A 27,341-nucleotide genomic window follows, 5' to 3' on the forward strand; every position below is an offset into this window, starting at 1 on the left:
TGATGAGTCACATAGGGTTGGACTTCAGGAACATGAGATACTTGAGAAACTTGAGGAGTAGAGAAACATGAGAAAGAAGTGTTGTTGGTGGTTTGGATTCCAAGATTTGCAGAGGATTATGAATTAACATGATTAATCTCTCTTTGTTTATCATCGAGATCGCAAGCCTTAATGACAACCATTGTTTAAGATAAAGTTAAATGGTTCAACTCTTTAGTCTTCTTTATCACTGAAACATTCATATCCCAAGATTTCGGTAGAGAATTCAGCAGCTTCTTATTGATCTCAGATTTTGTAACCATAACACCAGCAGAGCTCATCTCGGTGGTAAGCATAATAAACCTTTGCAATTGATTCTCAAGAGATTCCCCAAGACATAGTTAAACATGTTGAACTTATGTTGCAACATGTCTTGGTGACTTTGTTTCATGTCTTCATTTCCTTCGTATACTTCGATCAATGCTTCCCATATTGCCTTTGTTGAAGTGTACTCACGGAAACCTTGAGCAATTTCTGGGGATAATGCCATAGTGAGTGTGGCAAGAGCCTTTTCCTGTTCCTCGACTCTCTCGAAATCATCATCGGTATAGTTCTCAACTTGCTTACCAATTATAGTGCCATCTTCCAATGTTGTTGTTATATGGATTGGACCTCTCAGAATACTTCTCCAAATTTTAAAATCCTACATCTTGATACATTTTTTCAATCTGATATTTCCATTCAGGAAATCCTTCTGCTTATAACAATCGGGGAATTCGAGAAGTGGTACCCATAATAGCAATCAATTCATGATGAGCATATATGTGTTTGAGATTCCATATTTTTTTATATTGCTTGATTTTTTTTGAATTTTAATAAAAATTAACTTGAAAAATAAATCAAAAGATCAAAGAAAATTGGGTTTTTGGTTTCTGAAGAAATGAGGTTTACAGTTTCTGAATGTTCATGGATTTTCGGTTGGTGAAGACTCAAGAGTTTTCGGTTTCTGAATGTTCAAGGGTTTTCGGTTTCTGAATGATCAAGGGTTTTCGGTTTGAGAACAGTTTTCGGTTTCTGAAGTTTCAAGGAATTCTGGATTGGATAAGATTTTCGGTTGAAGAACACAAGAATTTTCGGTTGAAGAACAGTTTTCGGTTTATTAAGATCAAGCCGAAAACTGCACAGATTTCAATGAAGAGCTTGGTTTTTCGATCTGATTTGATTTCCTCGCAATGAGAATACCAATTAAAGCATCAAAAACCACTTATAAAGGAGAATTCGGTTGAGTATTAGTTTTCAGCTGAAAAAGATCAAGCCGAAAACTATAAGAATTTAACCAAAAAGCTTAATTCCAAACAGATCTTGATTCCACACGATGTAAACTCCAATCTGATCTTCAAATTTTTAGCAAAAACAAGCTTTTTAGTGACCGAGAACTAGATGAACAAATGCTGTGAAGCCGAGAACTGAATAATGAGCTTAATTGACACCGGTTTGAAGCTCATATACCAATTGTAAGGTCCTTGATGGAAGGATCTTTATCAATGATCAATCAAGCAAGTCAAATAAAGAAGAAAGTGAGTAGAAAAATGGTTGAAATTGAGCTTGCATACGATTATAGCTATAAACCGTCCGATACAACTCAATAGACCAAAAACCACACAGTGAACAACTACTGACAAATGACAACCTTACAACTTATTTATACCAACATACATTGACCGCAAATAAGTTTTCGGTCACACCATAACCGAGAACCTTCCTAGACTGAAAACACCAAAAATACCAAAAAGACTCCAAATAACAATCTCAAATGCCCTAACTCATCTATACATGTATTCCCTAGCCCAAACCATATACTTTGACCTTTCAGCGTGTGTGGTTAACCGGCACACTAACCTAGATTAACATGGTAGGCAAAGGGTAACTCGATGTTTATCATAGTACCAGTGAAGCGTGTGTGGTTAACCGACACTTTGATTGAGGGGTAAATATTAAGGGTACCAAGTATATTTGCATGGTTACTTCACACCTTGTTTTGTGATCCTCAACATCCCAGTCACAAAACCTGAAGGGCACACTCGAGATAGAAACATGCCATTGAAAAGTTTAATGAATCTCAAAAGAATCTAGGAGTTTCAAAACCAATAAAAACCTAATAATACATTTTGCTTATCTTGGTGGAAACTGTTGAATCGTCATTCACCTAAATTCAAATATTTTACAACTTGGATTACGGCATCCCTCTTCCAAGTTATAAAATAGTTGTTGGGTCCTAGCCTTAATATTTCATATTGGCTGTTATATTAAGGACTTAAATCAACTTTCTTAAATTTATCCCATTTTTGATGTTTTGTTTAGAGAACAATGATCTTCCCAAATCAAGCTTTCCTAATGAATATCACTTATCTAATGGACAAGTCATTGACAGAGGTCAGAGTTCATCGACAATGTTAGAGATCGACAGAAGCTTTTGAGAGCTACGATGCTAGTCGGGTTCTGAAGTCATACTTGCAATAATAGTTTTAGACTTATCCAAGTGGGAGACTGTTGGATTAATGTCTAAGTCCATAACTATAATTGGTAAGACTGGACCCGACCCGGCATGGTCCATTTGGGTTGCATGGCATCATGCACTTGGATAGACTAAAATGAGAGAAATAACACTTAAGGTTTATTAATATATTATAAGTTCTAATATATTAATAATATTAATTAATTAGTATTGATCAATAATTAATTTAGAATTAATTATGAAAGAAGACTAATTAAATATATGGGTTGATTGTGTAAATCATCCACACTTATATAGTGGGCTAATGCTCCATGGATTATCAAGTTGGGCTCAAACCCATTGGATGCTCCATGGATGCTCTATGGTGTATTTGAACCCATGGATCCATGGAAATGGATAGCCACGACAATTAGGGTTTACCGCAATTGTAACACACTATATAACGATCTCTTTCTTGAGAAAATCGCTGGCTATGATATGCATGGAGGGCAAGCCGATTCTTGAAGTGTTCTAATTTCTCTCTAAGTTATTCCAAGTGCTTATGGTGTTGTGTGAACCATTTGAGGTGTTACACTTGGGGCACTAGGCACTCAAGCTTCATGAAGACATGTACCAACAAAAGGTATGTTATTCTAACTTGTGTTATTCAAAGTTTTGTATGCCAGAATAGAACAATACCTTGGAAAGTTGATATTTGCATGTATAATAGAGAAAAAATAGATCCAAGGTATTTAGGGTTGCATGTACAGTTAGGAGTGTTAGATTTCTCAAAACCCAACAGTGGTATCAGAGACTAGGCTTGTTTTCTTGTTGTACATGCTTAAACTGCATAAAAATCGACTTTTGGTGTTGTCTGCCCAGTAGACTCACCGAGTCCATGAAGGGACTTGATGAGTCCAAGGCAAAATGCATCCAACTCGCCGAGTTTGTTAATGCACTCGACGAGTTGGACCCCCAGACAACATATTTTCGAGTTTTGGTACTGGAATTGGTCTAGAATCATTACGTTTGACTGTTTTGGGCTTATAAAACTTGTTTTGAATGTTGTAATGATTATGTTAAACCAATTTCAATGTTATAATAAAATTTTCAAGTTTATATGTGTTCATGTTATTCTTGAAAATTGTTGATTATGAATGATCATGCTTATGAGTTTTGCTAGATCATAGGAATTGTGTGCAAATTGTTTGTTGATATAATTCATGATCTTGTTGAAAATTGTATGGAGTTCATAACTTGTCCTCAAGTTATGAATTTTCAAGAATTTTATGTTTCCTTGATTTATGAGTTAGTTTAGATTGATAATGAAAAAAATTATGTTTTAGTTGTTTTCAATCCATATTAGTCTAAAAGAAGTTCATAAAATATGTTTTTGTAACTTGTCTTCAAGTTATGTGAAAAGTCATATTTATGAATCTTAAAAACTCATAAAAGTTTTGTAGGTTACATAAAATGTAAGAGTTTTTTCCATTAAATAGTTTAATGACTCCATAACTTGTCCTCAAGTTATGGATGTTGAAGAGACACTTCTTTAAAGTGTTTTTAAAGAATAAGGGGTTACATTAAAATGAAGAGTCTTCATTTTAATGAACCATTAAACTCATAAGTTATCATTTAAAGAGTCTTGAAATAGTTTCAAAACTTGCCCTCAAGTTTTGGAATTTGAAAAGTTACTCCTCATGTATACTTTAATTCCAAATTGAACATTGAAATTTTAAAATGTTTAAAATTCAACCCTTATACTATTATTATAATTTTAATTATATAGATATGTATAAGAGGAAGTCAATCTTACCGTTAGTAGGCCTCATTCACGAAGCCGGTCTATAAGGGGGGGTATAAGGTTACTGCCTATAAAATGGCAGTTTAATGGGTGTCCACTCTCACCCACCGCTTCCTTGACTTGTGGAGGGTCGTTAGCTGAACGGGTAGCAAAGGGTAACTTGACTTTATTATAGATCGGTGGAGTGTGTGTGGTTAACCGGCACATCGATTAGGTAATATTGTTAAGGGTACCAAGTCAATTTGTATGGTTATTCACACCTTGTTTGTGATCCTCAGCATCCCAGTCACAAATTTGAGAGGGCACAATCGAGATTCAAACATGCCATTGAAAAGTTCAATGTATCTCAAAAGATCTAGGAGTTTCAAAACCAATAAAACCTAATAATAAAATATTTCGTTTTCATGGTGAAAATTGGTAAATCGTCATTTACCTACCTTCAACTATTTTATAATTTGGATTACGGCATCCCTCTTTCAGTTATAAATAGGTTGTTGGGTCATAGCCTTAATATTTCATATTGGGTGTTATGTTAAGGACTTTAAATCAACTAACTTGAATTTCTCCCATTATAGATGTGTAGTTCAGACAGCTATGGTCTTCCCAAATCTTTAGGAACAAGCTTCCTAATGAAGATGATATCCCAAATGGAAATCAAGGTGAAAGATCAATCGCTTTGTTGGGCATTTGTGGGACTAGAAATCATACTTCACTTCATCCACATCCTCCAATAAATCTCCCTATCCCACAAGGTTTAAGACTTGATAAGTTATAAGTCACTCAATCCCTATTGGCAAGCAAAGTCTATATGTGCTTAGATCTTGGGGATTAAGCCACATATTGACAAGTCAGGAGAGTCGGGTGTCGAAGTCTCGAGGTAGCTGGCTGCTGACTTGGTTCTTCAATCACTCCCTGATGACAGGTCGCGACAAGACCCTTAATGATCTTACCTATTTGCTTGATGATGCTAAATCAACAGTGATTTGGAGCATTAGTAAAGCAAATTGGATTAGAAGATCTACTATCCAAACCTATTTGGAGATTGAAAATGGTGACATTGGAGGTCCAGGAAAAACTTTCTCTTCCCAATGGAAAGGGATCGGCTATAGTCAACTCGGTTGACCAATTGGTAAAGAGAAAGGTTAAGTCTGTGATAGTCGCATGTACCGTTTCCAAAGAGTCCATATGATTCTGTTGCCAAAGGAAAGACATTGGTTGCGAAGCTGCTAAATTTACTTGAAACATCTTAAGGATGGTAAAGTCAATAGGTTTGACTCTACTTCAGGTAAAGTCCATTGTCTAACTCTATTAAGTTTCTATTCTGAGATTCTTATTGCATAATGTGACGAGGTCACATATTGATGTTTTAAGAATCAAAGAAAAAGTGAAGAAACTTAAAGGAAGTATATGCTGATTCTGATCGCGAAGATGGATTTCGATCGCATGGTTCGGTGATCAGAATTTTGAGTTGCTACTTAAGAGTTATGATATATTGCTTAGGAATAGATAACCACAAGTTTTCCATATGGATTGTAAGGATAAATTTTTCCGCAAAGTTTTAAAATAAAAGAAAAATGGTTTTGATTTTATTTATATTAAGTATCCTTACAATGACATTTGTGAAAAAATTGTTGATTATATGTTTCCATTGATAAGAAATATGGGTAAATGGATTTGATTCTTTCATTAGTGGAAGTGTCATAATTTACCAAATAAGGAAAGATTCTCATCACCCAAGTTTCAGTTGGATAGAAACTTGGAATCATGTAACTTGTATTGTATGATCATGAGAATTTTTTTTATATATTTTGGAAATTAAGTCTAATTCCTTGTTCTCATGTATATGTGAATCAAGTGAAGGACAAAGGGATCGGATACACTTGGGTGTGCGTTGATCAGGTCCACCACAAAGTTGATAAGATTATTCATTATTATTTACTAAAGTTTAGTAAATATGGTTATACTTACAAGTTTAAGTATAGTTTTGGATCATTGGAGAAGTTTCAATGATAGACATAATGAGTAAGAAGAATCAAATAAGGCAGAAAGATAAAAGTTTCTCTAATCTGAAGAGATGGGAGAGTACTTGAGTATCTTGTTTTATGATTATCTCAGTGATTATGAAACCATGTCACAATTGATCCTCTAAGGACACCTTAGTTCATTTTGTTTGGCTAAGGAGAGGAATCGTGAATTGTTGAAATGGTTAGATCAAAAGATAAATTATACTTCATTCCAAAATTAAATCTTGGAGTCATACTCCAAGATTAAGCCTTGAGTGACATAATCTTAAGAAAGGTTTAAAACACTTGTTAAATGTAGAGTAAAATGTGTTCTTACTCTTGTACATTTGAAATTGGTAAGTTGTGATGTTTTGGATAAAACAAAGACCAACTAAGACCAATTGTGAGAAGTGTTTAACTTGATAAGAATCTGCACTAACTCTTGAATATTCGTTTTTGTCAAGGAATGGTTCTTGACAAAGAGAATCTTATATGTCAAGAGGTCAGTGGGAGTCTTAAGAGGATCTTAAGATAGATTCAAGAACTAATCAAGAGTTTTGTTAATCACTAGACCATGACTTGAGGTTTGTAACATATCGTGTTGACATATTCTGTGCCCATTCCAGTTAAAGTTGGTTTTGCATTGGAGTTCTGACAGTTCTCAACTGGTTGCATAACAACTTGGAAGCAATGGCAGACCCTTGTGCTACCAGGTGGCAAGAAATTAAGACTGCAAAAGTTCAGTCCATATGAATTTGGATTTGTCATTAACCTTGTCGTATGATTATGGTTATGTCAAATTCACATCTAAGTGTCATAAGGTTTCTCTCCGATTCATGAAAATGATAGTGAGGAAACTCTTTCACTAAGTAGATTTATGTGGATAGCAAGTGTGAAGTTTGGATTCTCATGTCGTTAGTGGAGCGTGTGTGGTTAACCGACACACTAACTAATGAGAATGGCAAAGGTTTAGACTCACATGTGAGCTATCTAAGGAAAGGCTTAGGCTCCAGGAGTATGATTTGATAAAGTCTTATCAAGGCAATCTAGTATCAGAAATCTGACTGATTTCTAGGTACATGTCAAAGCTAGTGGGAGCATAAAGTGTTATGCTAGTTAGATAATAATCATTATGCTAGTGGGAGCATGATGATTATGTTGCAAGTTAGCAATGTTAATTATAGAAAACAAAAGTTTCAACTTGCTTTGAAAAAGTTGTTTTACTATAATTAAGGGAGAGAAATTTATACTTCATTCCAATTCTACAAGCTTAGATTGAGATTTTAATCAACTTTAGTCAAGAATATATATGAATGTTATGTTGGAATGGTTCAACATAAGGAATTTCTACATATATTGCTTTCTCAAAATTCGATTATGATTACGGCATCCCTCTTTATAGTTCGAATTATGAGAACATGGCAAATAAAAATTTTATAGCATGAATCGTATCCCATATGCTTCGGATATAGGATCGATTGCATGTCTTATAATATCCATCCATTCTAAATTTTCCTAATTCTTAGGGCATTAAGAAGGGAAAAGGGATTAGAACTGGATATGACTAAGATGATTAAGCAATTGTCGAGAACAATTTTCGGTTTTCCAAAGTTTGGTTACTCATGGACAATTGGAAGTATAGAGTAAGGATCGTATTGACATATTTTGGAAAGAGGCAACTCTTGTTCAAAAGTGATGGTCAAGATGGGAATATGGAATTGTTTCCATAGGTGGAAGTTATTCTTTGAATCTGTGTAAGATTAAAGAACTTAATGCAAAGAAGGATGTTCAAAGGAATGTACTTTGAATTTGAGACTTCATCTCCATGGAATTGCTTTCCATTGGAATACTTTGTGATGTTTGTTGCCAAGTCTTTGTGACTTGTGTGAATATCATTACAAGAGGATCATTGCATAGATTACAGTAAATGAAAAGAAGTCATGTTCAATTGATATACATTTCACAAAGAGATGACCATATGTAAACATAGTGTGCATACTTGGAGTATGGCATAGCTATTGTTTAGAGAAACATACTATGCATGCTTGGAGCATGGCATCACTACTGATTCAATTCAAGTATTAAGTTGATTAATCGAAACATGAATAATTAGTGATCAATATGGTGCTTAGATAAAAGGTGTTTTATTTACGCTCAAAGTGTTGTAGCCATATAGGACTAGTATTATTTTGTGTTTGACTTTGCATGTTTTGACTTCCAGAATAACTAGGTCATTCTCCCGAATGACCAAGTTATTCAAACCATCCACAGTCGGTCATATGTTGGAAGTAGATATGAATCAAGACTGTCGTGAATTTGGCTTGTATGATTTGTCTAAAGTGCTTTAGACAATGCAATAGTTGCTACAACATTCATGAGTACTCATAAGGTATGAGTATTGGATTCAACCCACGCTCATTTGGATTCACTTCATGGATTTTATCACGAGTGAATCATGAGACAATAATATCTTATATTCTTCAAACCTAGAGATATGAGTTATTGCCAATGAGTTGGTTATACATTGATTGTACGAAAACGCATTGGTAACTCGATGCTATAAAACGTGCCTTTGTGTATGATTCAACAAGTAGTCAGTACAAGCATATGAGTCGAAGTTTATCCATTCCTTTTACCCTCAAAGGGATAAAAGCGATATCTGTGGGCCCCTCGATGATTTAGTGATGACATAAGTAAGTGCTCGGCCGGGCCTGGACTGATTTGATTTGTTCAATTAGTCAGTCATCATAAATCAGAAATCGGGAAACAACAAATGGACAGAGAGAATGATTATAATCCATGTCTCAGTCCATATGATATCTAGAATGGAGGAATATAAGATAACTTATCTAATGGACAAGTCATTGACAGAGGTCAGAGATCGACAGAAGCTTTTGAGAGCTATGATGCTAGTCGGATTCTGAAGTCATACTTGCAATAATAGTTTTAGACTTATCCAAGTGGGAGACTGTTGGATTAATGTCTAAGTCCATAACTATGATTGGTAAGACTTGACCCGACCCGGCATGGTCCATTTGGGTTGCATGGCATCATGCACTTGGATAGACTAAAATGAGAGAAATAGCAGCACTTAAGGTTTATTAATATATTACAAGTTCTAATATATTAATAAGATTATTTAATTAGTATTTGTGACAACCCTATATTTTTCCAAAGCAGTGTAACGCTCAAATGTCAAATATAACAAAAACTATTAGGAACCAACTAAATTAACCTTGAAAATAAAGTGTTCAAATATCTAAGTTGGGATGCATCAAATATTAGATATCATGCCAAGGTTTCCAAAAACATAAAGAACGCTCAAAACCGGGTTATATTGAAGAAATGATAACCACTCGTATATTTACGACACGCCGTTAAAACATTATTTGACGTAAAAAGTAAAATCCCAATAAAATGCATTTTAGCCTTAAGTATCTAAACAAAAGTCGTAGATCTCGTTGGAAGGTGAGCGTGCATAAAAAGATCGCCCAAATTGGACTTCGTATGAAGAAGTTACGAATTTTCAAAGTTTCGTAACAGTAGTAGAGGGCTAAAAACTCAAATTGAAGATTTAGTGTTATTTAGCTATCACCACCTAAACGGAAGTTGAAGATCTCCACAATGGTAATAAAACGATAAAAAGACAAACGAAAAACGACGCCGAATAAAGAAACTATGAAATTTTAACGGACTTTAGGAGGCCCGGCCTATTAAAATTATATCATTAAAAATAAAGTCAAAACCAGTCGATAGAGTCTAAATGAAAGTTGTAGAGCATAATCTCACCTACACGTGGATATAAAGAACGCGGAAAACGGAGCTCGTACGCGAAAGTTACGGAATTTAGAAAACGGAAGCCAAAATTACGCCCCGCGTAATATGGGAGTACGCCCCGTGTACTAGGCCCAGAGTCGAGTCCCATCGGCTGCCCCCTCTACGCTTAGCTAGACCCGAGTCGTAAGCCATGACGCATTATTACGCCCCGCGTAACCGAGGTACGCCCCACATACTGCGTACGCCCAACGTACTTCGGAGGTACGCGCCGCGTACGAGGAGTTTCCAGCCTATAAATAGAGAGGTTGAGCTTCGAGTTTTTGCACACCATTCTCATTTCCTCAGTCATTCTCCTATACTTCTAATCTCCAGAGACCATTCCATCACCTCGGGTTCCGCAATCGAGCCCCCGACGAAAGATCTACGCTGCAGAGATCCCCGAAGACGCAACTTTCCACGGTCGAAGTTCTGCTCAACTCTAGCCTCTCTCTCTTCAAACTTAACGAGTGAGTTCATACCCCTACTTTTCAATTCTTTTCAATTTTTTTTTGGGGGGGGGGGGGAATACAAGTACATTACAAGTCAAAGTATCGTTTTATAAACATAATTATAATGTCTATCTTATAGGGTATTGATACAAACATCTTTATGTTTAAAGGGCTATTATATCACCAAGTTGTTCTTACTAAATGGAAACATACTTTTTGAGAAACTATAATGAGTATAGTTATCAAGTTATTCATACATTTTACATATACATCTTGACAAATGAAATACTTTCAAAAGAAGTAAAGTCTTTATTATCGTAAATCTGTTTATACCAAGTAATGTGAGACATTCAAACTTCAACGTACTCGTATGTATGCATTTCAAGTCCTGTATTATATACCATAATCTCTTGGGGAGAGAGCGTGATACTTGTGTATAGATCTATACGGGATTGACAACCCCGCACCTAAACTATTAGCTATAGTTAGACCGGTAGGTCTGGGGTGACAAATGTCATAACACTACAACACCTGAAGAATGTTGTTACAGGCCGTCAGTGTCAATAGTATGGTTATAAAACTCACATAAAAGTATAAAAACAAGTTTGATTTACGAGATTCATATATGCATTCAGTTTTCTACATCATTTTGGCACAAAGTTATCATTATTATTCAGGTATGGAACACACTAACACACACCAACTCTGGAAACTTTTCAAACCATTTATAGAAAATATTGGATTTTCTGAAAAACCCCGTTCATTGATTTACTACTAAAAGGACATGCTTTTCGATGCGAAACACTTATGAACTCACCAACTTAATTGTTGACACTTTTTCAAAACCACTTGTATTTCTCAGGGAATCAGTAATACAAGTAACTACCAGCTTTTGGAGGAGGAACACTAAGGATGTTTTATTATTGAACATTTATCATCATATTGTAATATTCTTTTGCTAATATGTATAACGCAACAATATACATTTTCATTATATATATGATGGTTGTGTTACTTTCTTTACAATATTCAATTGTTGTGATACTACGTGAAGTCATCCACCCCCGAATGTTTCTGCCATTCTGGTTTGGGGGTGTGACAGATTGGTATCAGAGCATTGTTTATAGTGAACTAAGTATATCGAGCCACATAAGATATACAAACTATAAATTCAAAGGGGACCAAAAACCCTCTGACAAAACGTTTTCATGAACAATATACTTCCTTTTAAAGATATACATTTTTACTAGCATGCATTAATCTCGTATCATAACAAGTTTTCTAAAAAGTATTAAGGCAAGTTACGACGCTACGATTGAGCCTCGGGGTATGTAATCAGGTCGAGAATAAATATAGCCTGATCAACTATATTTATCCTGGATTTGACCAACGCACGTCGAGGAATGGTCATAGTGGACAACAAGCCAAAAACTTACCAAATACAAATTATTTTAGATTCGTCGATTTGAAATACTATAGGAGTATTGTTAAAAATAGTTGTACAATAAAATATTTGTGCTCCATAAAAATATAATAAGTCGTTAAATAGAAATTTCTTTTCTTATAAAAATTCTCATACCTCTATGCTAGTACAGACAAATGGCCGGATTCCATTTACCAGGAGATCCCTACTACCCAAACCAAGGCAACGGCGGTTGGATAGAAGAAGACCCAGAGGAAATCGAAGAAGAGGCCGAGGAAGTACGCGAAGGGGTTATTGAAGAAGATTTCGAAGTCGAAGTCGAAGAGGAATTCGACGTCGACGAAGAGGTCGAGGAAATTTCTAGTGGAACAGACTCTGAGCCGGAAGTAATCGACCCTCCCATCCCTCATCCTCCCGAAATCAGACCATATCAAGCGGGACCCATTCCCATGTGGGGAAGTCACCTCTACTACTGGAGCCGCCAGCAAGGTGTACGCCCTCCTTTCGGCATGTGCCGAGATTTTTACAATGTCAGTGGGGGAGGCTCAGCTGATCGAGCACTTCCTGTTATTGTGAACGCTATAGCTACCCAGAACTATGAGACGGACAGGCAAGCAGCCAGAGTTCGCGAGGTCAATGCTGCCACTCAAGGTAACGCAGCAGACTTCCGCCGTTTGGAAGGACTACATGAGAATACCCAAATCTACACGGGGACACTTCAGAACCAAATGATAACGGCTCTGGCAGAAATAAGAGAGATGAAGGAACAACAAGCAGATCTCGAGAGGCGACTGATGGGAGTCAAACGGTCGGATGCCGAATCTAGCTCCAAACGCCGCAAATAGAGCTGGTTCGAGCCCCAACAATTTTGTTATAAAATAGGATTTCGGATAAAAGTTTTTCTTTTCGCTTATATCCTTTTGTAACTATAGTCGGAGACCTCTAGGTAGGTCAAATTTTCCAAGCAATACATGTAACACACCACGGGTGTGACCAATATATATATATTAATATGAAGTACTTCTTTATAACACCTCTCGGAAACTTATGGGTTAACTAAAAGTTTCTATGCCAGCCTTGAAACCATAAACTAAGGTCAAAACAAATTACAAATTACAACTAACACACTATTGTCCAAACATTAGAAACTTATAGTATTCATTCTTATTTTCTCTACCAGAACATACCTCCTCGTAGATCAACACGCAGAAACTCAACTTCAACACCACCTCCACCACCTCCTCCAATTATGGACGCCGTTATGTTCCAGACTGCTGTAACCGCTGCTGTAACCGCAGCAATGGCTCAAATGAGCAACAACGGATCGGGAGGAGGAACAAACAGCTTTAAAAATGGCCAAGGTCAAGGCCGTTCAGGGGTATGCACTTACAAAGACTTCACAAACGGAAAACCTATTCCCTTTTACGGAACTGGGGGAGTATTGGCTCTATCTCAATGGATAGAGAAAACGGAAGCTGTATTCGAAATCTGCGCATGCCCTGAAGAAAGCAAAGTAAAGTTTGCCGCTTTTACTTTCTCTGAACGCGCCCTGACGTGGTGGAACGGCCACGTCCAGACACTAACCCTGGTGGTGGCGAACTCCATGGGTTGGGAAAACCTGAAACGAATGCTCCTTCGAGAATACTGCCCAAGAGGCGAGATTCAGGAGCTTGAACAGGAACTGTGGAACCTTTCGATGGTAGGTTTGGACATAGCAAGTTACACCAACAGGTTCAGTGACTTAATAACATTTTGCCCAGGAATGTTAACCCTGGAAAGCCAAAAGGTTGAGAGATACATCTGGGGACTATCACCCCAACTTCGAGGAAGTGTGTTAGCTTCCAAACCCATGACCTTCGCCAGCACCAAGGAACTAGCGCAATCTCTCGTTGATCATGGTGTCTGTCAAGGAGTCACAGCTATCATGGCTGAACCAACCAAAGGGAACAGAAACAACGAGATCAATGCCAACAACAACAACAAGAAGAAATTCTGGAACAAGAGAAAGGGGCAAACTTCGCAAGAACCTTCAACGAAACAAATGGTTGCGGTTCATGCTGCTACTACCCCCACCACAACTCCTGCTACCCCTGCGCCAACGAAACAATATGTTGGGAATCTGCCCAAATGCAGCAAGTGCAACTACCATCACCACGGTATTTGTCGTGAGATGCACTGCAAGAACTATGACAGGAAAGGGCACACAACCCATTTCTGTAAAGCACCGGCACGACCAATCACTCAAGTTTCTGGTACTGGAGTAAGCCAGGCGTGTTATGGGTGCGGAGAGACTGGACACTTCAGGAGGAATTGTACCAAGGAAAGGAATACTGGCGGTATGGGGAGAGTGCTGGCAATAGGACAGAATGAAGCAATAGCAGACCCCACGGTGGTTACGGGTACGTTTCTACTCGACAACATTTATGCATGCATACTCTTTGACTGCGGTGCGGAGAGAAGTTTTGTGAGTCATAAATTCAAACACCTACTTAGTCAAAAACCCCAACCACTCAATAAAATATTCACTGTAGAAATGGCAAACGGTAAGACAGAAAACGCAAACGATTTGTACGTAGGATGCACACTAAATTTAGACGAGCGCTTGTTCCGAGTCGATCTTATGCCCATCTCGAGAAGAAGTTTTGATGTCATCATCGGTATGGACTGGTTGAGTCTTCACCATGCCGATATACTTTGTCACGAAAGGGCCGTTGGCCTAAATCTGCAAAACGGCGAAACCCTCGTCATTTATGGCGACAAACCTAGTTCAAATTTACAAATTATTTCCTGTATTAAAGCACAAAAACATCTTCGCAAAGAATATCATGCCTTTCTAGCCCACGTAGTAGACAAGAAGCGAGAATCGAAAAACATTAAAAACATTCCGGAAGTCTGTAATTTCCCAGACATCTTCCTAGAAGATCTTCCAGGAATTCCACCAGAGCGCCAAGTTGAGTTCAGAATCGACTTAATCCCCGGAGCTACCCCAGTAGCAAAGTCGCCTTACCGTTTAGCCCTAGCCGAGATGTAGGAACTGTCCAGTCAATTAAACGAGCTGCTGAGCAAGGGATTCATCAGACCGAGCTTCTCACCATGGGGAGCACCAGTCCTATTCATGAAAAAGAAGGACGGAGCCTTTCGCATGTGCATCGATTATCGGGAGCTGAACAAACTGACGATCAAGAACCGATATCCCCTACCGCACATAGACGATCTGTTCGACCAACTGCAGGGAGCAAGCTACTTCTCAAAGATCGATCTAAGATCTGGTTATCACCAACTGAGAGTGCTGGAAGGAGACATCCCTAAAACGGCTATCCGAACACGTTATGGTCACTACGAGTTCGTAGTAATGCCCTTCGGATTGACAAATGCTCCAGCGGTGTTCATGGACTTGATAAACCGAGTATGTCGTCCCTTCCTGGATAGATTCGTGATCGTGTTCATAGATGATATACTCATCTATTCAAGAAGCCAGGAAGAACACAGCCAACATCTCTGCCAAGTACTGGAAACATTAAGGACAGAGAAACTTTACGCAAAATTTTCCAAGTGCGAATTTTGGATTCGGGAAGTGGATTTCCTAGGACATGTTGTAAGCAAAGAAGGAATACACGTGGACCCTTCCAAGATAAAGGAAATAGATAGTTGGACTACTCCAAGGACCCCTACAGAAATCTGGCAATTTTTGGGACTCGCCGGGTATTACCGAAGATTCATACCGAACTTTTCGAAGATTGCCAAGCCACTTACCACCCTAACCCAGAAAAATGTGACCTTCGACTGGGGAGAAAAACAAGACAACGCATTTCAGACACTAAAGCGAGCCTTATGTAGTGCACCCATCCTAACCCTGCCAGAGGGAACGGAGGACTTCGTGGTGTATTGTGATGCATCAAACCAAGGACTTGGGTGTGTCTTAATGCAAAGAGGGAAGGTCATCGCCTACGCCTCAAGGCAACTAAAGACGCACGAAGTAAACTACACAACGCACGATCTTGAGCTAGGAGCAGTCATCTTCGCTCTAAAGATATGGAGGCATTACCTCTACGACACAAAATGTACAATCTTCACCGATCATAAAAGCCTCCAACATATCCTCAACCAGAAGGAACTCAACAAGAGACAGAGACGATGGGTAGAACTACTAAGCAATTACGAATGCGAAATTCGATATCACCCCGAAAAGGCTAATGTAGTGGTTGATGCACTCAGTCGGAAGGAGTACTCAGGTCGCCGAGTGAAGTCCCTAACTATGACGATCCATTCACACCTGTTCACGCAAGTCAAGGAAGCCCAAATAGAAGCCTTGAAATCCGAAAATGTGAAAGGAGAAGCCCTAAGGGGAATGGATAAGAACCTTGAGACCAAGAGCGACGGAGTTCGTTATTTCATGGATCGAATTTGGATACCGAAGTTTGGTGGATTCACAGAAATCGTTATGGACGAAGCCCATAAAACACGATACTCCATACATCCCGGCTCGGATAAGATGTATCTCGACCTCAAGAAGTTGTACTGGTGGCAAAACATGAAAGTCGAAATTGCTACCTACGTGAGCAAATGCCTGACATGTGCCAAAGCCAAGGTGGAATACCAGAAGCCTTCGGGTTTATTACAACAACCAGAAATACCCGAATGGAAGTGGGAGCGGATAACCATGGATTTCATAACCAAATTAACCAAAACAACAAGCGGACTCGACATCATTTGGGTAATTGTCGACAGGTTAACTAAGTCAGCGCATTTCCTACCGATCAAAGAGACGGATAAATTGGAGAAGTTAACAAGGACATACCTCAGAGAAATTGTACGACTGCATGGTGTGCCCATATCCATTATCTCGGACTGAGACAGTAGATTCACCTCAAGGTTCTGGCAGTCGCTACAAAAAGCTTTGGGGACGAGACTGGACATGAGTACCGCTTATCACCCACAAACCGACGGCCAGAGCGAGAGAACCATACAAACCCTAGAAGACATGCTGAGAGCTTGCGTGATCGATTTTGGAAAAGCATGGGGCACACATCTACCCTTGGTCGAGTTCTCGTACAACAATAGCTACCACACCAGTATCAAAGTTGCCCCGTTCGAAGCCATCTATGGCCGCATGTGTAGGTCACCTTTGTGCTGGGCCGAGGTGGGGGACACACAACTAGCAAAAGGACAAGCAACTGACAACACGCTCTGTAACAACTCAAATTTTGAAACAAATTTTTCATTTTAAAAATAAAGTATTTTCATTCAAAACAAGGCATAAATAATTTAAGTGTCATGTCAAATACAAATTGTCTAAATCCCAAGATCATAAAAATATCCTTCAGTGTGTATCGATCACGCCGGCGCCTTCCCACGGTCCTCGCTAGTACCTGAAACACATACATAACACTGTAAGCATAATTGCTTAGTGAGTTCCCCAATATACAACTTACGCGCATACGCCTTTCCAGGCCCTGACCTTCCGGTCCTCAACACAACGCCTTCCGGCCCATATCATATTGCCTTCCGGCCCACATAACATACATAGCACATATAACAAATAACTTACCACATATAGCATACATATCACATATCATATCTGACCTTCCGGTCACACAGTCAAACCCTTCCGGGTATAGTATAGTGAGAAGACTCACCTCGTGAATGCTGAAAACTAGCAAATCCTGAAATCACTCGTGCACAATCCGCCGAGCTACAATCTCCCTATGACATCATATATCTCTTATTAATACTTTTACCTTCTAAGTTTGACTATCCCTAAGAAGTCAGACTTAGGTCAACTCTGGTCAACGGCCATTGGTCAACTCGACCGGACTCGGCGAGTGCCATGGCGACTCGGCGAGTCTAGACGTCCTCCAATTCTCTGAGATTCCCTTTCTACTCGTCGAGTATCCTCCTTGACCCGACGAGTTATTCCTGGAAGAATCGTGGGGCCACCCCGACTCAACTCGCCGAGTCTGAAGAACAACTCGACGAGTCCCAGTTAATCTTCAAGCTACTCGCCGAGTCTGTTCATCGAACTCGGCGAGTCCATGCCATGCGACCGCTCAAACTGCATCCTAAGGTCAGAACTGCTCCGACCATTCCTAGGTCTGGCCTTCCTAGGTTGATCCATCACGTAAAGTCCTCATTTCAGTGCTCATGATACACCCTATGATTCATAATTTACATTTTGACCTAAGGCATAAGGATTCCAATCCAAAACCTTCATCAATTCCCGAAATGCACAGACATGGGACATTCAGGACCTTCCAAGGTCCCAATACAGGGTTACAATCGATTAGGGGACTAGGGTAACATTCAATTTATTCACAAAAGGGTTCCATAAACCCTAACTCCATAATAACATCCACAAAGCAGAGTATATTCGACTTCTTACCTGGATGATGTATTCTCTGTGTCCCCAATCCTCAGAATGTGACTCCCTTTCTGTTCCTTTAGCCAATCTCTTCCCTTCCTTGCACAACAACTCTTCTATATAAACAATGGCCTATAATCCTTGCTCCAGACGCACACAATCGATTTAGGGTTCTTCTCAGAAGGCTAAAATGAACAATGACGGCCAATAAGTCCCTTTTATACGTCCTAAACCTAAACGGTTAGGGTTTTCGCTAAACAGCACCGACTCGCCGAGTCCATATCTGGAATCGTCGAGTTCAGTCGCGAATCCGCGACCAGGTCTGCGGTCCTACTCGGCGAGTCTAGGCTCCAACTCGCCGAGTCCCCTCTTAAACCACCCCAAAAACATAATTTAACAATACCTAAGATTCCGGGCTGTTACATCTCTCCCCCACTAGGATTAGACTTCGCCCTCGAAGTCTCACTCTGAAAATAGCTCCGGATGCTGCTCCCGCATCTCACGTTCCGGCTCCCAAGTCATTTCCGATCCCTTCCGGTGTTGCCACTGGACCAACACCAGAGGTACCTCCTTGTTCCTCAGAACCTTGATCTTCCGATCCCTGATGGCCACTGGTCTCTCAGCATAATTCAGGCTCGCATCCACCTGAATATCCTCCAATGGAACCACTGCTGACTCATCGGCTATGCACCTCCTCAATTGCGACACATGAAAAGTGTCGTGGATCTGTCCCAACTCCGCTGACAACTCCAACCGATAGGCTACCCGGCCTATCCTTGCAATCACACAAAATGGCCCAATATACCGGGGCCCCAACTTGCCCCTCTTCCTGAATCGAATCACTCCTTTCCAAGGAGAGACCTTCAGGAGAACGAAGTCGCCGACTTGAAACTCAAGCTCGGATCGGCGCCTGTCTGCATAACTCTTCTGTCGGCTCTGGGCGGTCAATAACCTCTGTCTAACTTGCTGAATCTGCTCTGTCGTCTGAAGTACGATCTCTGTGCTGCCCATCACCCTTTGACCCACCTCTCCCCAGCAAATGGGGGTCCGACATCTCCTACCATACAACAGCTCAAAAGGTGGCATACCAATGCTCGAATGATGGCTGTTGTTGTAGGAAAACTCTACCAATGGTAAATACGCATCCCAGCTACCCCCGAAGTCTAACACACACGCTCGAAGCATGTCCTCCAGCGTCTGAATCGTCCGCTCGCTCTGACCGTCTGTCTGGGGATGGTATGCGGTACTAAAATGCAATTTAGTACCCAGCTCCTCATGGAATTTCTTCCAGAACCTGGAAGTGAAGCGCACATCACGGTCTGAAACAATCGAGATCGGCACCCCATGCCGAGATACCACTTCTCTCACATATATCTCCGCCAACTTCTCCGCTGAAGAACTCTCGCTGATGGCAAGGAAGTGTGCAGTCTTCGTCAACCTATCCACAATCACCTAAATTGCATCGACTCCCCTGGCAGTCCTTGGCAATTTGGTGATGAAATCCATAGTGATCTGTTCCCACTTCCACTCGGGAATCTCCAATGGCTGCAACTTACCATGCGGCCTCTGGTTCTCGGCCTTAACCCTACGGCAGGTCAAGCACCTCTCAACGAACCATGAGACGCCCCTCTTCATACAGGGCCACCAATACTCCTTCCTCAAATCCAAATACATCTTCGTAGCGCCGGGATGGATCGAGAATTTCGATCTATGAGCATCTTCCATCAAAGTAATACGTGTACCGCCCACGAATGGTACCCAGATCCGACCCTGAAACGTCAGAATCCCTCGCCCCTCCTTAACGAACTCTGAAATTACCCCAACGACCCGCTCTTTCTTCTGCATCTCTAGTCGCACAACCTCGGCCTGTGCCCCATGAATAGCATCCAATACTGGAGTCATCACAGTCAATCTCAAACATACATCTCGCAATGGAGTGCTCTCCGCCCTGCGGCTCAATGCATCGGCTACCACATTAGCCTTGCCTGGGTGGTACAGGATCTCACAATCATAATCCTTGACCACATCCAACCACCTCCTCTGACGCATATTTAGGTTGGGCTGATCCATCAAATACTTCAAGCTCTTATGGTCCGTGTATATCGTACATCGAACCCCATACAGGTAGTGACTCCAAATCTTGAGAGCGAACACTACTGCCCCCAACTCTAAATCATGCGTGGGATATCTCGCCTCATGAGGCTTCAGCTGTCTCGACGCATAAGCTATCACATGACCCCTCTGCATCAACACTGCGCCCAGTCCCGAAATCGATGCGTCGCAATATACTACAAAATCTTCCATCCCTTCCGGGAGAGCTAATACCGAGGCTTCGCACAACCTCTGGCGAAGTGTCTCAAAGGAGGTTTGCTGCTCGGGCCCCCATGAGAATGCAACAGCCTTCCGGGTCAATCTGGTGAGCGGCACTGCGATCTTGGAGAAATCCTTAATGAATCTCCGATAATACCCTGCCAACCCAAGGAAGCTCCTGATCTCAGAGGGTGACTTCGGCACCTCCCAACTCATCACCGCCTCAACCTTGGCCGGATCGACCAATATCCCTTCCTGATTAACAACATGTCCTAGAAATTGGACCTCCCGCAACCAGAAGTCACATTTGGAGAACTTTGCATAAAGTTTCTCCGACCTCAATACCTCAAGGACTTCCCTCAAATGCTCCTCATGCTGCTCTCTAGATCTCGAATACACTAGAATGTCGTCGATAAATACAATCACTGACCGATCCAACATCGGCCTGCAAACCCTGTTCATGAGATCCATGAACACAGCCGGAGCATTGGTGAGCCCGAAAGGCATCACCACAAACTCATAATGCCCATATCGCGTCCTAAACGCTGTCTTCTGAACGTCCTCATCCCGCACTCTCACCTGATGGTATCCTGACCTCAGATCGATCTTGGAGAACCAAGATGCTCCCTGCAACTGATCGAATAAATCATCGATCCTCGGTAACGGGTAACGGTTCTTGACCGTCAACTTGTTCAACTCCCGGTAATCAATGCACATCCGGTGTGAACCATCCTTCTTCTTGATGAACAGAATAGGTGCTCCCCACGGCGAGCTGCTCGGCCGAATGAATCCCTTCCCCAGCAACTCCTGGAGCTGCGAGGACAACTCTTGCATCTCTGGAGGTGCAAGACGATAAGGCACCTTAGCAATAGGCGCGGCTCCCGGAACCAGATCGATACCAAACTCCACTTGCCTCACAGGGGGTACTCCCGGCAGCCCCTCGGGGAAAACATCTGGAAACTCACACACCACTGGGACCTCCTCAACTGTCCTCCGTCTCTCGGAAACCTCCCGCGTATTCATCACATACGCCACAAAACCCTTACAGCCCTGCTGTAGACACTGCCTCGCCCTAGCGGCCGAACAAAAAGCTGATCCCGAACGGGTACCCTCGCCGTACACCGAAAGGACTCCCCCACTATGGTCTCGTATAGTCACCAGCTGACGCTCACAGTCGATGACAGCGCCGAATCGGCTCAACCAGTCCCTGCCCACGATGACACAGACGTCACCCATCGCAATAGGAATCAGGTCAATCGGGAACTCAACCCCGAAAATCTCTAGCACGCATCCCCGAAGAACCTCCGTGGCACAAATCACTCTTTCGTCAGCTATAGAAACTCTCAAAGGTCGACTCAACGACTCACGACTAACGCTGATATGCTGACTAAAGGCTAAAGATACAAAGGACCTACTCGCACCCGAGTCAAATAACACTAAGGCAGGCACAGAGTTCACAAGGATAGTACCTACGCATATAATAACATAAGCATAACATCTCAACTTTAAAATAAATACATGAATTATAGCATACCTGCCACAACATCGGGCGCAGCGCGGACCTCCTCCGCAGTCAGCTGAAAGGCTCTCCCACGAGCCCTCGGGGCGTCGACCTTCACTGGTCGAGTCTCAGTAGTCCTGGCAGTAGGTGCAGATCCCTGACGAAGCTGAGGGCACTCGGCCTTCCGATGGCCGGTCTGGTTGCAATGAAAGCAAACCATAAACCCCTTGGGGCACTCCCTAGCAATGTGCCCCTCCTTGCCGCACTTGTAGCAAGCACCAGCTCGACACGCCCCATCGTGACCCTTGCCGCACTTTCCGTAAGTGCGGCCCTTCGGACCTCCCGTCCTCGAATCGGCGGACTTGGTCCGCTTGGCTGCCGGCTGAGACTGAGCCGGCCGCCGGTCCACCTGCTGAGACTCGGCCTCCTCCCTGGCCTGGGTCTCCAACTCGATCTCACGCTTCCTGGCATTCTCCTGAAGCTCAGTAAAAGTATGATAGGTGGAGTTCGATACAAACTCCCGGATATCCCTCCTCAAAATACCCAAGTACCGGCTCATCCGAGCCTGCTCTGTGGACACCAGCTCGGGGCAGAACATCGCCCTCTCATGAAAGTTCCGCGTGATCGCCGCAACCGAATCAGTTACCTGCTTGAGGGTTAAGAACTCCTGAACCAATCGTTCCCTCTCCACCGGGGGAACGTACTCGTCCCTGAACATAGCAGTAAACCCCTCCCATGTCACTGCTGTAATCTCTGCCAGAGTGAAGTTCGCCGTCACGAACTTCCACCAATCCTTCGCTCCCAGACGGAGCTGGTTCAAAGCAAACCGTACCCTCAGGTGCTCCGGGCATGAACAAGTGTAGAAGCACCCCTCTATATCCGCGATCCATCTCATCGCAACAATCGGATCCTGCGTCCCATCGAACTCAGGTGGCTTCGTGTTGCTGAACTCTCGGAACAGCAACGAGTCACCCCCCTGTGGCCTGGCAGCGGCCACAACTGCGGTAGCTGCAGCAGCTGTAGCTTCAGTCAATGCGGCGTACCGCTCCTCAAACGTCTCCATCTCCGGAATCTCGGCCCGGATCGCCGCAGCTACCTCCTCGTGAATCATCTGACGAATCTCCTCGTCACTCACACCGCTCGAACTCGCTCCGTGGCGTGGTCTAACCATGATGTCTCTGAAATACAACATAAAACTATCAGAGACTCCATCGAGTATAATCGCACTCGATAACGCAACCCTACTCAGTCTCCGATATCCAAGGATTCTTACTTGGGTCTCCCACTGACCCGGTGTCTTCGGTAGTACGGGCCCAATACTATCGACCACACCGCATCAGTATTCATCCCAAATCTTCCTCCCCAAACCCCGGATAGTGAGTACTCTACTTCTGTTATCCACTATCTACTCGTACACTAGCAAAGCATCTCATATCGGCAAACTTCCCTAGACTAAGGCATCACAAATCAGGCCACTCTAGTCCTATCATGAATACCTAGTCTTCTAGCATGCATAACAATTCATATCATATAATATTGTAAGGTATTTTGGGGATCTTTACCGTTCGGGCGCTGACTGATCGTACACACTGCTTCTTTCTTGCTTACCACAAAACCATTTACAAAAGTTTATGCCTTTATTTAAAAAAATTTCCTCAAATCCTCGGTTTGAGTTCAGTTACTCCCGAAGGTGCACCCGAATCCCTCAAACCAAGGCTCTGATACCAATTGTAACAACTCAAATTTTCAAACAAATTTTTCATTTTAAAAATAAAGTATTTTCATTCAAAACAAGGCATAAATAATTTAAGTGTCATGTCAAATACAAATTGTCTAAATCCCAAGATCATAAAAATATCCTTCAGTGTGTATCGATCACGCCGGCGCCTTCCCACGGTCCTCGCTAGTACCTGAAACACATACATAACACTGTAAGCATAATTGCTTAGTGAGTTCCCCAATATACAACTTACGCGCATACGCCTTTCCAGGCCCTGACCTTCCGGTCCTCAACACAACGCCTTCCGGCCCATATCATATTGCCTTCCGACCCACATAACATACATAGCACATATAACAAATAACTTACCACATATAGCATACATATCACATATCATATCTGACCTTCCGGTCACACAGTCAAACCCTTCCGGGTACAGTATAGTGAGAAGACTCACCTCGTGAATGCTGAAAACTAGCAAATCCTGAAATCACTCGTGCACAATCCGCCGAGCTACAATCTCCCTATGACATCATATATCTCTTATTAATACTTTTACCTTCTAAGTTTGACTATCCCTAAGAAGTCAGACTTAGGTCAACTCTGGTCAACGGCCATTGGTCAACTCGACCGGACTCGGCGAGTGCCATGGCGACTCGGCGAGTCTAGACGTCCTCCAATTCTCTGAGATTCCCTTTCTACTCGTCGAGTATCCTCCTTGACCCGACGAGTTATTCCTGGAAGAATCGCGGGGCCACCCCGACTCAACTCGCCGAGTCTGAAGAACAACTCAACGAGTCCCAGTTAATCTTCAAGTTACTCGCCGAGTCTGTTCATCGAACTCGGCGAGTCCATGCCATGCAACCGCTCAAACTGCATCCTAAGGTCAGAACTGCTCCGACCATTCCTAGGTCTGGCCTTCCTAGGCTGATCCATCACGTAAAGTCCTCATTTCAGTGCTCATGATACACCCTATGATTCATAATTTACATTTTGACCTAAGGCATAAGGATTCCAATCCAAAACCTTCATCAATTCCCGAAATGCACAGACATGGGACATTCTGGACCTTCCAAGGTCCCAATACAGGGTTACAATCGATTAGGGGACTAGGGTAACATTCAATTTATTCACAAAAGGGTTCCATAAACCCTAACTCCATAATAACATCCACAAAGCAGAGTATATTCGAATTCTTACCTGGATGATGTATTCTCTGTGTCCCCAATCCTCAGAATGTGACTCCCTTGCTGTTCCTTTAGCCAATCTCTTCCCTTCCTTGCACAACAACTCTTCTATATAAACAATGGCTTATAATCCTTGCTCCAGACGCACACAATCGATTTAGGGTTCTTCTCAGAAGGCTAAAATGAACAATGACGGCCAATAAGTCCCTTTTATACGTCCCAAACCTGAACGGTTAGGGTTTTCGCTAAACAGCGCCGACTCGCCGAGTCCATATCTGGACTCGTCGAGTTCAGTCGCGAATCCGCGATCAGGTCTGCGGTCCTACTCGGCGAGTCTAGGCTCCAACTCGCCGAGTCCCCTCTTAAACCACCCCAAAAACATAATTTAACAATACCTGAGATTCCGGGCTGTTACACGCTCACTGGACCAGAAATCATAAGGGAAACTACGGAGAAGATTGTTCAAATCCGAGAACGTCTAAAAGCATCAAGGGATAGACAAAAGAGTTACGCAGATAAGAGACGAAAACCCTTGGAATTCCAGGTTGGAGACCATGTCCTACTCAAAGTCTCGCCTTGGAAAGGTTTAATACGCTTCGGGAAACGTGGGAAACTGAACCCTAGATACATCGGACCATTCGAGATCCTTGCCAGGATCGGTCCAGTGGCTTACAAACTTAGACTACCTCAGGAGCTCCACAACGTACACCCTACCTTTCACGTATCGAACCTAAAGAAGTGCTTATCCGACGAGACCCTTGTCGTCCCTCTAGACGAAATTGAAATAAATGAAAACCTCCAATTTATAGAGGAACCAGGAGAGATCATGGATCGGGAAATTAAAAGGACTAAACAAAGCCGCATACCTATTGTAAAGGTCCGCTGGAACGCCAAGCGAGGACCTGAATACACCTGGGAACGCGAGGATCAGATGAAACAAAAGTACCCACATCTTTTTCCTAAAACTGTAACTCTATCTTAGATTAAATTTCGGGACGAAATTCCCTTAACAGGGGGATGATGTGACAACCCTATATTTTTGCAAAGCAGCGTAACGCTCAAATGTCAAATATAACAAAAACTATTTAGAACCAACTAAATTAACCTTGAAAATAAAGTGTTCAAATATCTAAGTTGGGATGCATCAAATATTAGATATCATGCCAAGGTTTCCAAAAACATAAAGAATGCTCAAAATCGGGTTATATTGAAGAAATGATAACCACTCGTATATTTACGACACGCCGTTAAAACATTATTTGACGTAAAAAGTAAAATCTCAATAAAATGCATTTTAGCCTTGAGTATCTAAACAAAAGTCGTAGATCTCGTTGGAAGATGAGCGTGCATAAAAAGATCGCCCAAATTGGACTTCGTATGAAGAAGTTACGAAGTTTCAAAGTTTCGTAACAGTAGTAGAGGGCTAAAAACTCAAATTGAAGATTTAGTGTTATTTAGCTATCACCACCTAAACGGAAGTTGAAGATCTCCACAATAGTAATAAAACGATAAAAAGACAAACGAAAACCGACGCCGAATAAAGAAACTATGAAATTTTAACGGACTTTAGGAGGCCCGGCCTATTAAAATTATATCATTAAAAATAAAGTCAAAACTAGTCGACAGAGTCTAAATGAAAGTTGTAGAGCATAATCTCACCTACGCGTGGATACAAAGAACGCGAAAAACGGAGCTCGTACGCGAAAGTTACGGAATTTAGAAAACGGAAGCCAAAATTACGCCCCGCGTAATATTGGAGTACGCCCCGCGTACTAGGCCCAGAGTCGAGTCCCATAGGCTGCCCCCTCTACGCTTAGCTAGACCCGAGTCGTAAGCCATGACGCATTACTACGCCCCGCGTAACCGAGGTACGCCTCGCGTACTGCGTACGCCCAGCGTACTTCGGAGGTACGCGCCACGTACGAGGAGTTTCCAGCCTATAAATAGAGAGGTTGAGCTTCGAGTTTTTTCACACCATTCTCATTTCCTCAGTCATTCTGCCATACTTCTAAGCTCCAGAGACCATTCCATCACCTCGGGTTCCGCACTCGAGCCCCCGATGAAAGATCTACGCTGCAGAGATCCCCAAAGACGCAACTTTCCGCGGTCGAAGTTCTGCTCAACTCTAGCCTCTCTCTCTTCAAACTTAACGAGTGAGTTCATACCCCTACTTTTCAATTCTTTTCACTTTTTGGGGGGGGAATACAAGTACATTGCAAGTCAAAGTATCATTTTATAACCATAATTATAATGTCTATCTTATAGGGTATTGATACAAACATCTTTATGTTTAAAGG

The sequence above is a fragment of the Lactuca serriola genome, chromosome 3, assembly GCF_051521515.1.
Source record: "Lactuca serriola cultivar US96UC23 chromosome 3, Lser_US96UC23_V15, whole genome shotgun sequence".
Classification (NCBI taxonomy): domain Eukaryota; kingdom Viridiplantae; phylum Streptophyta; class Magnoliopsida; order Asterales; family Asteraceae; genus Lactuca; species Lactuca serriola.